Source organism: Carlito syrichta, unplaced genomic scaffold (genome assembly GCF_000164805.1).
Source record: "Carlito syrichta isolate Samal-C Ts95f unplaced genomic scaffold, Tarsius_syrichta-2.0.1 Scaffold306713, whole genome shotgun sequence".
Classification (NCBI taxonomy): Eukaryota; Metazoa; Chordata; class Mammalia; order Primates; family Tarsiidae; genus Carlito; species Carlito syrichta.
The window spans coordinates 108,108-123,794 of record NW_007250809.1 but is presented as its reverse complement, the minus strand read 5'-3'; the positions used below and the strand labels follow the sequence as shown (position 1 = coordinate 123,794).

At 36.4% G+C, this 15,687-nt stretch overlaps 1 protein-coding gene across 2 annotated transcripts in view; it reads left to right on the top strand.

Moving 5' to 3' along the window:
* The window catches only part of MAGI3 (membrane associated guanylate kinase, WW and PDZ domain containing 3), a 100,148-nt gene that overhangs the window by 5,836 nt on the left and 78,625 nt on the right, over positions 1-15,687 (top strand). For both annotated transcript variants that reach the window (XM_008063294.1, XM_021715139.1), the window contains exon 2: positions 14,618-14,737. The gene's annotated coding sequence lies outside the window, so the exon portion shown is untranslated. The remainder of the gene's footprint in view (positions 1-14,617; positions 14,738-15,687) is intronic.

The following is a 15,687-nucleotide window of genomic DNA, read 5'->3' as shown; positions in this document are numbered from 1 at the left end:
TAGTGAAAAAAGAAAAAAGAAATGCAAAAGGCAGACAGAAAAAAAAAAAAAAGATATAGTAGGTGGAAGGGAACAAAGAATGAGTGTAGACTTATCTACAGAAACAGAGTCCATCAAATGACATCTTTCACATGCTGCAAGAAAACAAATGCCAACATAGATTCCTTTTCTTTCTTTTTTTTGTTTGAGAGACAGGGTCTTACTCTGTCACTCAGGCTGGAGTGCAGTGGTGAGATCCTATGTTAATGCAGCCTCAGCCTCCTGGACTCACTTGATACTCCCATCTTAGCCTCCCGAGTAGCTGGGACCATAGGCACTTGCCACCACGTTCAGCTAATTTTTTTTGATTCTTTTGTATAGACAGGGTCTCACTACATCGCGCAGGCTGGTCTTGAACTCCTGAGCTCAAGCAAATCCCAAAGTGCTGGGATTATAGGCATGAGCCACCATGCCTGGCACCAGTCTAGATTTCTATATACAACAAGGATATCCTTCAAAACTGAAAACAAAATAAAGAATTTTTTAGACAAAAAAAAAAAAAAGTGGTTAGGGAACTACTCAGCAGCAGACTTGTGTAAGAAATATTAAGGGAAATTCTTCAGGTAGAAGGGAAATGATACCAGGGCAATAGAACTGAAAAGAAATTATTAACAGATATTTGGAAATTAAATAGCATACTTCTAAATAACCTGTGAGCCAAAGAATAAGTCACTAGAGAAATTACAAAATATTACACTTATCAACATATCAAACACATATATGGAAATTTGTAGAATATAGCTGAATAATGTTTAGGTGAAAACTTACAGTATCAAACATATTAGAAGACAATGAAGATCTCCAATCAATGATCTCAACTTCTTTCTTTAAAATTGTATTTATTGGCCAGGCACGGTGGCTCAAGCCTGTAATCCCAGCACTTTGGGAGGCCTAGGTGAGGGGATTGCCTGAGCCCATGGGTTCAAGAACAGCCTGGGCAACTTGGCAAGACCTCATCTCTACAATATATCAAAAAATTAACCAGTCGTGGTAGTACACGCCTGTAGTTCTGGCTACTTGGAAGGCTGAGGTGGAAGGGTCGCCTGAGCCCAGCAGGTTGATACTGGGGTGGCAATGAGCATGCCACTGCACTCCAGCCTGGGCAATGGAGTGAGACTCCCAACTCAAAAAAAATTATTTATTATAAAGTTGTGGGGTACAAGTGAGGATTTGCTACACAAGTAGTCTCCATGCAGGTGAAATTTGGGCTTCTAGGTGCCCTCACTCCCCTGGTAGCGGTTAAGGTACACTTTGTGCTGTCATGTACCCTCCAGCCTCTCTTCCTCTTCTAGCAGTGCCCAACGACTACTGATAACACCCTGTGCTAATGTGATTAGTGATCAGGGCCCACTTATGAGTGAGAACATGTGGTATTCAATTCTTTGTTTCTGTGATAGTTCATATAGTATGACGGTCTCCAGTTGCATCCAAGTTGCTGTGAAGGCCATTAATTTGTTTTTTTGGCTGTGTAATACTCAGTCATGTATATGTGTATATGTACATTTTCTTTATCTAGTCCACTTTCAATGGGCAACAGGGTTGGCTCCATGTTTTTGCTATTGTGAATAGTGTGTGCTGGTATCTTTTTGGTAGAGCGATTTATGTTTCTCTGGGTATATTCCTAGGAGAGGGATTGCTGGATCGTATGAAAGATCAGTTTTTAGTTCTTTTAGGAATTGCCACACTGCTTTCCATAGAGGCCAGACTTGCTTATGTTCTCACCAACAATGTAGAAACATTCCCTTTTCTCTGTAGCACCTGTTGTGTTTTGACTTATTAATGATAGCCATCCTTACTGGAGTTAGGTGATATCTCGTAGTTTTGATTTGCATTTCTCTGATGACTAGTGAGGCTGAGCATTTTTTTTCATGTGTCTGTTGCCTGCTTGTATATAATCTTTTGATAAGTGTCTGTTCATGTCCTTTGCTTACTTTTTAGTGGGGTTGTTTGGTTTTTTCCTCTTACTTTATTTTGAGTTCCTTGTAGATCCTGGATGCTAGACCTTTGTCAGATTCATAATTTGCAAATTTTTTTTTTCCGTTCTGTAGATTGTTTCTTTACTCTCTTGATGATTTCTTTTGCAGTGCAAAAGCTTTTCAGTTTGATGAGGTCCCACCTGTATATCTTAGTTTTTGTAGCATTAACTTTTGGGGACTTGGTCACAAATTTGTTGCTCACTCTGACTTCTAGAATTGTGTTGCCTATGTTTTCTTCTAGGATTCTTATAGTTTGAAGCTTTACATTTAGGTCCTTGATACATTTTGAATTGATTTTTGTATATGGTGATAGGTGTTCTTCTGCATGTGGTTAGCCAGTTTTCCCAGCACCATTTGCTAAACACGGTCTCCTTTCCCCAATGATCACTATCGGTAGCTTTGTCAAAGATGAGTTGATTGAGAGACTTTGTTTTACTTCTGGAATCTCTGTCTTGTTCCATTGGTCTATGTGCCCACTCCTGTACCAATACCATGCCGTCTTGGTTATTGTAGCTTTGCAATAAAGCTTAAAGTCTGGAAGTATGATACCTCCCACTTTGTTCCTTTTGCTGAGGATTTTTTTGTCTATCCATACTCTTTTTTGTTTCCATTTGAATTTGTGTGTTGTCATTTTCAGGTCTGTGAAAAATGATGTTGGCAATTTGATGGGTATTGCACTGAATCTGTAGATTGCCTTGGGTAGCATGGACATCTTGACAATATTGACAGATCAATGATCTCAAACTCTATGTTAAGAATTAAAAAAAAATAAAAAAGAGCAGAGTGAACCCAAATTAAGCAGAAGGAAGGAAATAATAAAGAGCAGAAATCAATTATATAGTAAACAGAGAAAATCAGTTTTCTTTGAGATCAATAAAATTGATAAAGTTTCTAGCTAGATTGCTCAGAAAAAGACAAAACACAAATTAACACTATCAGAAATGAGAGGTAGTGTTCACTAAAAATCTTGCAGATGTTAAGTGTATAGTAAGGAATATTCTGAACAACTTTATGCCAACAAAATCAACAACTTAGATGAAATGGACAGATTTCTTAAAGGACAGAAACCATCAATGCTTTCTGAAGAAGAAATAGATGACCTGAACAATCTTTTTTCTATTAAAGAAATTTAATTTGTAGTTTATGATTTTTTCATAAAGAAAACTTTAGGCTCAGATGGTACTGGTAAATTGTTCCAAACTATTAAGAAAGAAATAATACCAATTCTACACAGACTCTTCCAGAAAATAGAGGAGGGAGTACTTCCCAACTTGCTCTGTGATCTGAACGTTATTCTGATTCTAAAACCAGACAAAAACATTAAAAGAAAATATTAGAATAAAATTTTTTATGAATATACACTCAAAATTTTTAAAAAATATTTTAGCAAGTCAACATATGGCAATATGTACAGAGAGAATACGTTATCATCAAGTAGGGTTTGTCTCAAGAATGCAAGACTGGTATAACATTTGAAAGTTAATATAGTAATAGACTAGAAAAAAAACCAAAGAATCAGTTGGTGAAGTAAAATCATTTGACAAAATTTAACTCCCATTCATGATAGAATCTCTCAGAAAAAGTAGTTTGTTATTTATTACTCATTGACTTCAAATCTACTCTTTTGCTTGCTTGTGATACTTGTGATAACATTTCTCTCCTGTCTACTGGCACAATGTTAAGTTTTGTCAGTAGACAGCATGGGAAAGAAACTGGAGAAAGAAGAGACTTCTTATCCTGGTTCTGGTTTGTCTTTTTCTTTTTTGCTCCTGCTGTGCAAAAAGGCACCCAGTAAGTTTCAGTAGTATCTTAACAGTCTGCTTCCCAGTGGCAAGTTCGGTGGCACATTTATGGGCGGCTTCCCAGCAGCAAGTTCTGCAACAGCCTCTTGGGTAGTTTCATGAATACCACTAGTGCACCAGCTGACTTCCTAGCGATTTGCTGAAAAGTTCTATGGATACCGCTGCTGGCCCCCAGATTTCAGCAAATCCCTTGCAAACCAGTTTTCCTGTGGGTTTCTCATGAGTGCAGCTAGGGTCCTACCCACAACCATAGGCAGCTTGCTGGTGAATCTCCTTGGTACTCTAGGCAGGTCCCTGATTCCATACTTGACCCACTGACTGTGAACCAGCTCTGTCCCCAGGCAACCCAGCAAAAGTCTCCACCATCCACTGGACTGTTATCACATTATTTTCAATGAGGTCTGAATCCCAGACTTTGGGAGACTCCTTCACTTCCAAGTTTGTTCCTTACTTGGGTATTCTCCCTCAGCTTTAGGGTGATATTCTTTAGAGTTCATGCTTATTCCCACCTAATTAATTCCCCATAAATACTTAATAATTCTGTATATTAAGCCTTCACTGTTCAAGTGACCATGTGGTTTCTCTATCCTGTGTGGATCCTGACTAGTACCAGTAGTGGTCCTAGGGACAGACCATCCAAAAAGGGATTTCAGGATTGGTTTTGTTGTGTTCTTAGTATTGTGCACAATGCCAGATTTTTTTCCAATGGGAAGTAATACACGCATGACTCATGACAAACTGGGGCATCACAATTTAATCACAATATCACCTATGGTTAATTGTGAAGAAGTGCCAAATTGAACCAGAGCCCAAATGACTCCTGTACTTGACTATTAGAACAGTAATAATGGCTACAAACCCTGTGGTGTGGAATGGATTCTCCTGAATGTGGCAAGTGCTTGCAGAGAAAAAAAAGGCAAGATAAAATCAAATGGTTTGTTGTTTTTTATGAATTACTATAATAAGATTGTAATATGGTTTTAAAATGATCTCTGCCTGGTACATTTGATTAAAAAAAAAAAAAAAACCCTTGAAAGAAAGAAACTTTAACAGAAAATAAATGCCAAATAAAAATCATGTAAAATTTTGAAAGATAATCACATACATATTTAGTATTTAAATTGTTTTCTCCTAAAATGAGTTGTTAGAGCGCAAAGCGTCAATAGCATTATCTGATGGTCTTGATCTTTGATGATAGATATTCCAGACATAGAAAAAATATATTTAATTGTATACTGACATTCATCAAATTGTTAAGAGTGTGTCCGAAAGCATCTTCAAATTGGGTATTATGATGTTTGTTGCTTCATATAATCTCATTTTCTTTTTTAATGATGAAAATATTTTATCTGCTACTGATTTTACCATTGAAATCTACATTTTTATAATGTCTGATTTAGTTTCTGATTTCATGTTGGAGTTTTTCAGAAGAGCATTCACTTCTTCTCTTTGCATTTCTTCAGTTAAAGTATTTACAAAGCACTGAAGCTCAAAGAGGGAAAAATACCAGAAAATATTTTTGGATAGTATTCAAATAACACAACATTCATCTCTCCTAGCATGGCTAATAGCATTACAAAGAATCATGTATTGAAACCGCCAATTTAAGGTCTTATTTAGCCTCCAAACTTATTATTTATGAAAACACCATTTATGGGATTTATATAAACTATAATACACATATAATCTTATTAATATTGTTTTGGTAAGAAAGACCCACCATTAGCATATAGGGTCACAAGTACACACTTACAACTTGGGAATAGTTGCAAGTAACACTGACTTGAGTATATCATGACTGCTGCTCTCCCACATGCTTCTGTTCTGGTTTCTGGAAATATCAGCCTTGACTTTTGATCCTACTTTTCAGTGTTCTCTGCTTTTGCTTTCAGTTGATATCAGTCAGTTTCTTAAACCAGAAATGTCTCTATTTCAAATTATTATGCTTTAATTCATGCAGGGGAGCCATAATACTTTTTTCTCATTTCCTCTATTAACTGATTTTTCAGGGTGCTATAGAAAAAATAAGCTAACTGAGAAACACCAGTTACATAGAAACACTAATATAAATCAACTATAGAAACACTAATATAAATCAACTGTAGCTCTCATATATTGCTGGTGGGAATGCAAAATGGTACATTTACTTTGAAAAATAATGTGACATTTTCTTATAAATTTAAACATATACTTACTATATTCTCCAGCAATTTCATTCCTAGTTATTAACTCAACATAAATGTTAAATATATGTCTGGCCAAAGACTTGTAAGTTCATAGCAGTTTTATTTATAATAACTCAAATTTGGAAACAGCCCAAATGTCCATTATTGATGAATGAATAATCAGATTTTGTTATACCTATACAATAGAATGGCAGTCAGCAATAAAAGGAAATTTAATAGAACAAGACAAAAGGTCAATGGGGAAACAGAGAACTTGAAAACCATTATAGACCAAATGAATCTAACAGATGTACAGACCATTCCGTCCAATAACAGCAAACTATGGGTTCTTATCAAGCATACAGGGAACATTCTCCATAACAAACCATGTTAGACTGAAAAACAAGACTTAATAAATTTAAGATTTAAATTATGCAAAATATCTTTTCTTACCATAATGGAATTAAACTAAAATGAATAGCAGATGAAAAATAGGAAAAATCCACAAATATATGGAAATTAAGCTATGTGCTCTTAACCAGTGAGTCAAAGGAGAAAGCATAAGAGAATTTAGAAAATATCTAGAGACAAATAGAAATGAAGATACACTATACCAAAACTTATGGGATGAAGTGAAGGTAGTAGTAAGAGGGAAGTTAATAGCAGTAAACACTTACATTAAAAAAGAAGAAAAATCTCAAATCAACAACCTGATTTTACACCTTAAGTAATTAAAAAAATAGCAAACTAAACCCAAAGTCAGCAGAAGAAAATAATAAGGATTAGTATAGAGGTAAATTGAATAGAGAGCAGAAAAACAAGGGGAAAAAAATCAATTGATTTTCTGAAGTGATCAATGAAATTGACAAACCCTTAGCTAAACTAAGAAAAAAAGAGAGAGAGAAGACTTAATTAAAGAATCATGACATTTTATAACCAGGTGGGATTTATGCCTAGAATTCAAGGATGGTTCAACATACATGAATCAATCAATATAGTACACCACATTAACATCTTAATCAATTAATCAATGCAGAAAGATCCTTTAACAAAACTTAGTATCCTTTCATTATTAAAAATACTCAACAAGCTGAGTAGTAGGAAACTATCTCAACATAATAAAAGCTATATATGAAAAGTCCACAGCTAATATTCTACTAAATAGGGAAAGACTGAAAGCTTTTCCTCCAAGATCAGGCAACAAGGCAAGGATGCCCACTCTTGCCACTAATATGCAACAGGGTACTAGAAATTCTAGCCAGAATAAACAAGAAAAAGAAATAAAAGGCACCAAGTTAGAAAAAAGAATTAAATGATCTCTGTTGACAGATGACATGATCTTATATGTAAAAAAATTTGAATAACATGAGTAAATCTCAGAAGTAGCATGCTAACTTAAAGAAGCAAGGCACAAACAACTACTGGAATCAAATTAATGTATAATTCCATTTATATGAGATTCTACTTATGGCAGAACTATAGAGACAGTAAGTCAGTAGCTGCTGCAGGGTGGGGGATTGCCAAGGGGTCCAATGAAACGTTTTGGGGTGATAGTTTCCAAAACTCATAGAATTGTACTATTACAATTAGTGCACTCTTGTAGGTAAATTACATCTTCAACAATTAGAATTAAATTAGAAACAATTAGAAAATGAAAGTTTACAAAAAGATATTATTTATAGTAGCATTTAAATATTTGAAATATCTGGAAACTAACCTCTAAAGAAGTGTAAGAGCACTATTGAGTAAAAGTAAGGGACACTAAAGAAGATGTGACTATATTGACAGATTTCTTGCTCATGAATTAAAGCCTCAGTGTGGTGAAGGTATCAATTCTCAAATTAATTAGTAGAGTCCATCTAATTTTGTAAAAATTTCAGTCATTTTAGCCTGTTTATCTGATTCCAGAATTTTTTTTTTTAAGATTAGAAAATATAGTTTTTTAGAAAGTAAATTAGAGAGAAGGAAGAGCTTCACCTCCCCAAAGTAGGGGAGGGGCCAACGCTAGGAAACATGGCAGCCATAGCTCAAAAAGCCACATGGGTGCACCAGAGTTTAACAAAGCAATGGCCTTTTTTTTTTTTGAGTCAGAGTCTTACTTTGTCACCCAAGCTGGAGTGCAGTGGCACATTCACGGTTACTACAACTTTGACCTGCTTGGCTCAGATGATCCTTCTGCCTCAGCCTTTCAAGTAGCCATAAGTACAGGTGGACACCGTCCTATCTGGATAATTTTTTTATTTATTGTAGAGGTGAGGTCTCACCAAGTTTATCAGGCTGGTCTTAAATCCCTGGGCTCAGACAGTCCTCTCACCTCTACTTCTCAAAGTGCTGGGATTACAGGTGGGAACCACTGCACTGGGCCCTGATTTCAGAATTTATATAGAAAGCCATGAATAGAAAAAAACAAGCTAGATGGACTTGCTGTACTATATATCAAGATTTATCATGGCCATCTAATAATTATAGCACTGATAATGGTACCGGAATGGTCGGTAGGTAAGTGGAATATAGTAGAAATCCCAGAAGTAGATACCCAGTCTTAGATAGATGTTTCTATAGTAGAAGTATTGTGACTGATCAGTAGGGAATATAATTGACTTTTCAACAAATCATTTTGACCTTTAAAAAGGATTTTTTCGGCCAGGCTCAGTGGCTCAGCCTGTAATTCTAGCACTTTGGGAGGCCGAGGCAAGTGAATTGCCTGAGCCCGCGGGTTCGAGACCCACCTGGGCAACTTGGTGAGACCTCGTCTCTACAATAAATCAAAAATTAGCCGGGTGTGGGCTGAGGCGGAAGGATCACCGGATCCCAGCAGGGCGAGGCTGTGGTGGCTGGGAGCGTGCCACTGCACTCCAGTCTGGGTGACAAAGTGAGACTCCAACTCAAAAAAAAAAAAGGATTTCTTCAACTAGGTACAAAAACTATTAGCCATAAAGGAAAAGATTAATAAGTTTAACTACATTAACATTAAGAACCTCTGTCATCAGAATACCAGTTTTTAAAAAGTGAAAGGAAAATCCGAGTGGGAGAAGATACTGTCTGTTCTGCTACATTTGTTTCTACAATGCAAATAAGTTCATGTGTGATTGACAGATATGTAGGAGAATGATGCCAATTTAACTGAAGTTAATTAGTTCTTACGCCATTTTCCTCAGCAAGCTGATGAAAATGTTTTGTATCATCAGGTAGCAGCAAGTAAACAGAATAAATGAACACAATTGAATGTTGCAGCTGAGGAATAGTATGGTGGTACACATGATACCCATTCACCTCAGTTTGACCTCTTTTCTCAGTTTGACCATTGCTCTGTCTTAAAATTCTTTATTGCACAATTTGCCCTGTCTTCAGTATTTAGTAGCCTCAACCCTTCCTTATACCACTTTCTATCGAGCTAACTTTTCATTTTTTAAATGACAGAGGATTGTATTTACTCTAGTTTTTTTGAGTTAAGAATTTAGCATGTCTTTTAAACTAGATTAATATTTTAAATAATGATTGCTATTGATTTTGTTAGTGTTCTGGTTTCAAGATTGCAAAGGTTTTAAGAGGTTAGCCCTGACCCTATTTTTTTCATAGTCTCTATTGCTTTTGATGCACGATTTTGCAGCAAGTACTGTTTCAAGAAAGCATGTGTCACAGAAATGCCCCATTTGCAACACATATGTCTGATAAAGGACTAGAGTACTTCATCAGTACTACAACAGTTTTTTAAATCATCTCTACAAATGGGATGCATCTTCAATAGACGGAATCTTTCAGTTATAATTGCCAGGTTTTTTTTCTTTCTTTCTTTTTTTTTTTTTTTTTTGAGTTGGAGTCTCACTCTGTCGCCCAGACTGGAGTGCAGTGGCCGCTCCCGGCCACCACAGCCTCGATGCTGGGCTCTGGTGATCCTTCTGCCTCAGCCTTCCAAGTAGCTGGAACTACAGGCGTTCACTACCACACCTGGCTAATATTTGATTTATTGTAGAGATGAGGTCTCGCCAAGTTGCCCAGGCAGGTCTCGAACCCACGGGATCAGGCAGTACACTCACCTCAGCCTCCGAAAGGCGCAGGATTACAGGCTGAGCCACGGAGCCCGGCTTTTTTTTTCTTTCTTGTAATCGTATACTTTAGAAGCTGTTGGTCATATAGATTTGATGATGTGCTATAGTATTCAGAATATAAAGATCTACAAATCAATTTTAAAGACACACAACCCAATAAAGAAGTGGGAAAAGACTTAAATAGCCACTTTACAACAGAGGAAATCGATATGATTACTAAATATATGAAAAAGAATGTTTAATCTCTTAAGGCAGTTGCACATTAAATACACAGTGAGGTGCCTTTACACACGCAGCATATTGACGAAAGTTTAAAAACCTGATAACAAGTATTGGAGGATGTAAGAAGATGCATGTTGTATGCATAAAGTTACAAAAGAGGCAAAACTAAGCTATGTTGCTTATAAATGCATTACTTTGTATAACCATCAAAAAAGAAATCATCGGCTGGACTTGGTGTCTCAGCCTGTAATCCCAGCACTTTGGGAGGCCGAGGCGCGTGGATTGCCTGAGCCTGTGGGTTCATCACCAGCCTGGGTAACTTGACAAGAGCTCGTCTCTACAATAAAATAAAATTTAAAAAAATTAGCCAGGCATGGTAGCGCGCACCTGTAGCTCCAGCTACTTGGAAGGCTGAGGCAAAAGGATCGCCGGAGCCCAGCAGGTCAACGCTGGGGTGGCCGTGAGCATACCACTGCACTCTAGCCTGGGTGACAGAGTGAGACTCCAACTCAAAAAAAAAAGAAAAGAAAAGAAAAGAAAAATCATCATCACAGATATCAGGATGGTGGCTACTTTTGGGGATGGAAGGAGGGAGAGGCTTATGGGGTCCTGGTAATGCTCCATTTCTTCATCTGGATATATTTGCTTATAACTAAACTTTAAATATGCATCTTATGTGTTTTCTGTGTATTTCAGAATAAAACAAAAAGGAATGATCAGTTATGTCACATGTTCATAGGTCAGGTAATATGAGGACTAAGACTTGACCATTAAGTTAAACAAAATGGAGACTATTGTTGAACACAGAAAATTGTCTCAGTGAATGGTGACAAAAAATGACCTCATTGGAATAGGTTCAAGAGACAGTGAGAGGAGAGGAATTGGAGATTGTGAGTAAACAGAACTCTCTGGAGGAATTTTGTGTATAAAAGAGAAATATAGTGATAACTGGGGCACGGAGAGAGTATTAGGAGAATATACAGATACATTTTCTGGAATGCTGAAGCAGTGAGGTAAGGGGAGGAAGATAACTTTTTTATGTGTATGCGGTTATATGGCTTTAGGGGGAAAGTGAAAATTTCTAGTGCTTTGTAAAGAGAATTAACATTACAGCTGTTTTCTAAGTCTTAGAAATATATGTTAGAATCACACATAGCATTCATATCTATTAATGAAAAGAATCATGACCAACATCTTGCTCAACACCACTTTGCAGAAAGAGAATAAAGCTCAGAGAGGTTAAGTACTTCCTTCAGATTGTGCCATTAATTATATTCCCAGACTAAAACAGAGTTCCTCCTGCCCCTTGGGTCAGGGCTCTTTTTATAATATTATCTTTCTTATGGTTTGCTCTTAAGTTGATTTTTATACTCATTATATTTTATAGCAGAATTTATTTGGATAATGTCCAACCTTTGCTACATAACAGACCACCCTAATGTTTGGAGGCTTTAAATAATCATAATGTGTATTTCTTGTCATTTCATGAGTTGATTGGGCTTAGATGGAACCCCTTACATGGCTATAGTCATTGGCGGCTCAAATGGGGCTGGGGGCGCTGAGATGCTCTCACTCACGTGTCTGGAACCTTGGTGCTGTTTGTTGTCTGAGCTCTCTCGTTGTTCAGTAGTCTAGTCTGGACTTGCACAGTGGTAGGAGCATTCTGAGAGGGTAAAGATTTAAAAAGTCTCAACTCTGAACTTGCACAGCATCACATCCTCTACATTAAATTAACCAAAGCGAGTCATGCATCCAGTCCAGATTCAAGGGATGAGGCAACCTGTTATTGGGAGGAGGTGTAAAATATTGTAACCATGTTTTTCCCATTTATAACAGATAATTATAAATTGTAATTTTAATCATTTAATTTACTTTACTTTCTAATGTTGTTTTATTTAATATGGAGCTAAAAGCTATTGATTTAGGAAATCTAATAATGTAGTTTATGTCAATATATGAGAAACACAGATTCGAAGAAAATATGCTAAGAAAAAAAGGAAGCTGTGTTTTCTAGATTTTGTATCTTCTGTTGATACAAGTCAAATAAATGCTTATCTTTAGAAAAAGTTGGGTTAAAAAATGAGAGGGAAAATTCAATATAGTCTTCACTGCATAGAAAGCTGGCTTAATCATTATTTTCTCGGATCATTACCATGAATATATTATCAGCATCTTTGTGGATGTTTTCACATTTTACAGAATATAATAGACTGTAATGCAACTAAACAGCAGGAACAATTAAAAGTTTCTTATGAATTAATTTATAATAATAATAATAACAGCCAGGCTCGGTGGCTCAGCCTGTAATCCCAGCACTTTGGGAGACCCAGGCAAGCGGATTATCTGAGCCCATGGGTTCGAGACCAGCCCGGGCAACTTGGCGAGACCTTGTCTCTACAATAATCACAAATTAGCTGGGTGCAGTAGTACACGCCTGTAGTTCTGGCTACTTGGAAGTCTGAGGGGGAAGGATCGCCGGACCCTAGTGGGTCGATGCTGGGGTGGCCGGGAGTGTGCCATTGTACTCCAGCCTGGGCGACGGTATGAGACACCAACTCAGAAGAAGAAGAAGAACAAGAACAAGAACAAGAACATAGTGCCAGGCACTGTATTAATTATATTTGTTTAAAATGTCAATTTATTTGACCCCTATGTATGTCAAGTACCTACTATGATCCTTGCGCTGTGCCAAGGCTGTTACTCAGAATCACATTTAAACTATGTCTATGGTTTCTATTTATTGCCATACCCTGGATGAGAATCAGGAAAGATTCTGTAAAGGAACTTTCTAAGTGAGGACGTGAAGGAGTTAGCTAAGAGAAGAGTGGGAAAGGGAGTATGAAGTCTTCTAGGCAAATAACAACAGCTTTGGAAGTGAGTGAGTGAAGGGAACATTCAGTGAAAGAATTGAAAAAACTCCATTTTAGCTAACGCCCAGAGTGCGAAAGGGTAAGGCTAGAAAGAAGCTGCGGAGGTAGCCAGCGGCCAGATTGCCAAGGGCATTGTAAAACACGTTGTCATAGAGTCTGGATTCTATTTCAAGGGTCATGGGATGCCATTGATGGGTTTAGAGAAGAATTTTTTTGTTTGTTTGCCGACTGTTTTAGAAAAGTCACCGCCTGCCATTTGGGTAGTAGGTTAGGCTATGGCTGGGGAGAGGCAAGGATTGACCCGGGGGGGATACCTAATTCATATCATATCATCTATGACTGAGATGATATGATATGAATTAGGTGATATTAGAGATACCTAGGAGGTAGATTTGTACTGGATTTGGCTTAGTGGGAGGAGCCCAAGATGACTGACTCTCAGGTTTCATACTTGGAGTGCCCTTACTGAATAGGGACTTAAGAGAAGGAGCAGGTTTAGGAAGGCACCCTTGCCCAGGACTCCATTTCCAGCTAAAAACGTGGACCTCTTTTTCTTTGTATTCTGTAGTATTTGAAATGACATTTCCAATATCAGTTCTTAAAAGTGACTTTTGCTTAGTAATATTCAATCAAATGTAGCAGTGCTGCCATAACCTGAATTTGTACCTTGGAGTTGAAAGAAAGATTTTACTTTAGCATGAATTCCTTAATATACAGAAATTGAGTGAAGCTGTACTCAATTTTATAAAACTGTTTACATAATGCTTGATTTTTGGAGATTACTTAAAATTACATATATGGCTAGGAAGCAATATTTGAATATCTATCTTAAACCATTTATTGTTAGTATAAAAGCTTTATAATTTTTTTTTCAAGTTTTAAAAAAGTTTATTAAAAGAACTTATAAAAATTATTTTTCTATTTTTATTGTCTTTCACAACTCAAGTAAGTAGAATATTAGTCTGCATTTATGCTAGGAAAGAGAAAAATGCATAGGGATAACTACTTAAAAATGAAGTCTTCCACAATGTATACATTTACATCAAAGCATCATGTTGTACACTGTAAGTATATACAATTTTTATTTGTTAGTTATACCCAAATTCAGTTGTGTGAAGGGGAATGAAGTCTATCAGTAGTAGACTCTTTGTTGTCAAGTAATGTAATAGAAGTTTCTAAAGAATTAACTATTGTGTCTCGGAAAGTTAAGCCTCTTTTGGCACAAAAATTATTTTAGAATTTTTGTAGTTTTGAATTTCTTGGTTATCTTTAGATTGTATTAAAGTATATTTACTCAGTTTGCATTATTTATTAGCCTACTTTCACCTAGTAATATTAAGTTACCTGAAATTTTCTCATCCTTTTTCTAGCAGATACAATATATTCAGTAGTCTCTGTCTCCCGTGTGTTTTCTGTAGCCTGAATATTATGTTACTCTGAATATTTTGTAAGCATGAAAGCACTTTACAACTGGCTTTTTTTTTTCCCCCTTAGGTACTACAAGGGCCCCCAGGGATGGGGAAGTACCAGGAGTGGACTATAATTTCATTTCTGTTGAACAGTTCAAAGCACTGGAAGAGAGTGGAGCATTGTTAGAAAGTGGAACATATGATGGTATGTCCCCCAATACTAACAGCAGCATCCAGAAAATGATCTGAATGACTGAACATACTTCAGAGGGAATTTGATCAGTAAAATACCACTTTTTGAAAAGGTTTCTTTCCTCTCTGTTTTTGGGAAATTTTGTTTGATGGGGAGATTTGTAATTTACTAATTAAAATGGGATCAAGCAATAAGCAAAAACACTTTACTATATTGTAAAGTTGATTGTGTACAATATACTAAAAATTAGCCAAACTGGCTAGTTTACATGTTTCATAGAATATGCATATGAATTCAATGAATATTTTTGATTGCTTTCTATTTGTGGTTGAGAATCCAAAATCTGTACACTTTAAAAAATCTATATGTATCTTGACTATCTGGGAGAAAAGAGAATGTAGATTTTTTTTTTTAAAAGCAGTAATTGGTAATCTTTTCATATGTCTGTTCTCTTTGCCCACTTGATTCCAGGAAATATATATTAACTTCCATTTTTAAATGATTCTGTGTTAGGTCCATTTTTTTCTCCCTTATTTAACATAATCTTCACTGGTAAGCCTATCCACTCCCACAAGTACCCTGTACCCTTCCGTCGTTGCCTTATCATGCTATTAGAATTGGCTGTTTCCCAGGCACTGTGGTAGTAGTGATCATGTCTTTCTTACTTGATATTATCTTCAGTGCTTAGAGATAGTGTTCAATAAGTATATTCTGAACACTAGAATCATCATGTCCAATATGCTTTTGTGTTATTTCCAAAAGAACAGTTCTTCATAATTTTTCTCTTTAGCAGCACTATGATCTCAAAACAGTAGAATCATCATTTACTTTCTCCTTTTTTCAATTTTATTGAATAAATATTAATTTCATATCTAGCCAGTTACCAAATTGTGTCTTTCTTCCTTTGCAGCCACTTTTACAGTGCCCCCCCCCCTTTTTTTTACTTTCTCTGCCTCATTGTG